Source organism: Saccostrea cucullata, unplaced genomic scaffold, assembly GCF_032062105.1.
Source record: "Saccostrea cucullata isolate Sc308-1 unplaced genomic scaffold, CSIRO_AGI_Scuc_v1 ctg355, whole genome shotgun sequence".
Classification (NCBI taxonomy): Eukaryota; Metazoa; Mollusca; class Bivalvia; order Ostreida; family Ostreidae; genus Saccostrea; species Saccostrea cuccullata.
The window spans coordinates 596,566-599,373 of record NW_026939235.1 but is presented as its reverse complement, the minus strand read 5'-3'; the positions used below and the strand labels follow the sequence as shown (position 1 = coordinate 599,373).

The window sequence follows — 2,808 nt, the reverse complement described above, 5'->3', positions numbered from 1 at the left end:
ATAGTTTAAATATCATTTCATTATGGTTACAGGTGCATATGAACTCTCTATATACTCTTATCACTTGCACCATGCATGTAATTAATAAATCAATGCATTTCGTAAACCTAACGTTCGTGATCTGTAAGTAAGTTTGGATAAAATTTGTTTCTGAATGAATGTAAACATTACATGTAAGCCTAAAGGCTTAACTACTTTTTAAAACTTGAATTTGTTTTCGTTTTGTTACGTACTGATATGAAAGTAAAAGTAGAAACCTTTTTTTCAGTCCAAAGAGCCCGAAGCTGATAAGACTGGCGATTGATCCTGAAGCTGATTTGACAAACGATTGCATCATCACAATATTGAAGGTAAAGATAAATACTTGCAATAAAAAATCAAAGTATCTGTAATGTCTCTTTATGACAAAATATTTCTTTATTATTTTTTTTTTTGTTCTTTTATAATTCTACATTGTTTGCATGGCTTTATCAAAAATAAATTCAACTCAACTCAATACTCTAGAAATTTTATTCTACATTATAATTTTAATCCAGTACACTTAAAATATGCAAAGTATGAATAGATTTTGCTGGCTGTAAAGGCTATGAAACTATAAGTATATAACAACTTTTTGGGGAGAGGGGTATAAATTGGATTTTTGAATTTCAACTAAAAATTTATAACAGTGACATCCAACTTTAAAGGTATAAATACATGTGCATGTGTGTTGAAAGAACATCAGCTAGCTAATCCATTGAATATTTACATCTATGTATTCATTGACTGACAATTATTTTTCCCCCTAACAGTAGAGAATGGTGCGCATGCCTATAGTTTCGGGTTAAATGTTAGATATATTTAAAACTATAGAGAACCTACAAACTTGTACTCTCTCTTTTTAATAGTTTAAGTTTTAATTAAACGTATTCTTAGAAAATATCTACTATGTTTGACTGTGAGTATTTGTCTTACAGGTTCAATATACAGTCAGCCTCTCATAAGATAAAGAACAAATCCCAAGATCCAAGGCTTGCTTCAAAGTTAAGGTAACTACACACTGTTAAATACACTTTGTTATAGTCTTCCCAAAAGTTTGGGATATCTTGGAATCACAATGTCTGTTTTTCTGCCTGTCTACTTGTCTGTAGTATTTTTTGTCCAAAAATAATATACATGTATTTGTATCAGAATCTTCTTAATTTTTTGACAATCTGAATTAATACATACTGTTTGAACATTCCAAATTTAATTGTCAAAATAACAAAAAATTGCTTTTTATGATTTTATTATGAAGCATATCTTTCAATAGTGTAATTGTTTTGCAAATTACATCATAGGATTCCTCAAAACACCTAGTATAACATATATAACGTTAGTTTTATCTTGTAATATATCTGTGTCAGTGAACTGGGCATACATTTGTTTGCTGATTATACCTAAGTAACTTTTATAACCTATAGAATTTAAGAATTATTTTATTTCTACTTTTGAAATTTTTGTAGAGACCATTCTGTGCCAAAAAGAAATTGTTCAGGAAGAGGAGAAGTGATGGATATTCATTTTTGGTACGGTACCGTTCAAACAGATTTTCAAAATGGTCATGGAAGATCAAAGGGAGGACAACTGAAAAAATTGAAAGATACAGAAGGAAAAAGAACAAGGAAATATATGGAATAATTATGAAATGGGGAGGATGTACACAATCTTGTCTGAATTTGAGCTGTGAAAATTTCCCATATTCTTATTGTTTGCTGGAATAATCAATAACTTGATTTTTCATAAATTTACAATAGAGAATACATGACAAATGTTATTGCTGATATTTCAATTTTGCTTTGGACACTTTCATGTCATATGGTATTTTTATACATGAACTAATTATGTTATTCATTTGTACATGTACAGTATACATGTTTAACTACTAAATCATTTTGCTGAAATCTTATAATTTGTACTCATGTTAGAATATGTTAAATACATGTATCGACAAATGCTACTGACTTGTTTGTATATTTTCTTGTTTAGAATGTACACTGTGAAAAATAAGTTATTTCTCTTGATGAAAATAATTTTATCAAAAAAGTTGTGTATGCATTTTAAGATATTTTAAAATATTTACCCAATGAAGATAGATCATTGTAATGTAATGAATTTTCATCTAAAGCAGAAATATCTGATTTTTAAATGTGTACAAGAATGTGAAAAAATTGTGAAAAAGAACACACAAGTGTTTCATATGATTAACATATGATGTCCTTTTCATATGATTCTCATATGTAAATGGCTTGAAACACACATAAGTGTTTCATATGATTTACATATGACACCCTTTTCATATGATTCTCATATGTAAATAGCTTGAAACACACTTAAATCATTCATATGAAAATCATATGTAGTTATTTTCATATGATTCACATATGTGGATCATATGTAAATCATATGAGTTGCTTCATATGATTCACATATGATGCCCTTTTTCTATGATTCTCATATGAAACCAGTCATATGAGAATCATATGATACTCATATGAGAATCATATGTGGCTAAGTTGCCTGTGTACATAGATTGATCCTAATCGACTTAGTTTTGAACGCAGGTAATGTTAGAATTTCAAAGCATATAACTTCATCACCTATATATGTTTTTTTTTTATCTCTAAGTTAATTCGATTTGCTAGAGCATGCTGTCAAAAATAAAAATTTCAAAAACGATTTAAATAATTGACAAATTAGATGCTGATACAATATATCAGCACTTTCATTTGAGTCATCATTTTAAAGTTATATGGTTAATACAATGACCTTGTCATCAAATGAAAGTTA

The 2,808-nt window shown here is 28.3% G+C and overlaps 1 long non-coding RNA gene across 1 annotated transcript; it reads left to right on the top strand.

Moving 5' to 3' along the window:
- Nucleotides 1-253: 253 nt before the first annotated feature.
- On the top strand, nucleotides 254-2,061 carry LOC134252621 (uncharacterized). Its single transcript, XR_009988996.1, has 3 exons — nucleotides 254-350; nucleotides 957-1,028; nucleotides 1,485-2,061. It is a non-coding gene; the product is annotated as an uncharacterized LOC134252621 (long non-coding RNA).
- The last annotated feature ends 747 nt before the right edge of the window (nucleotides 2,062-2,808 follow it).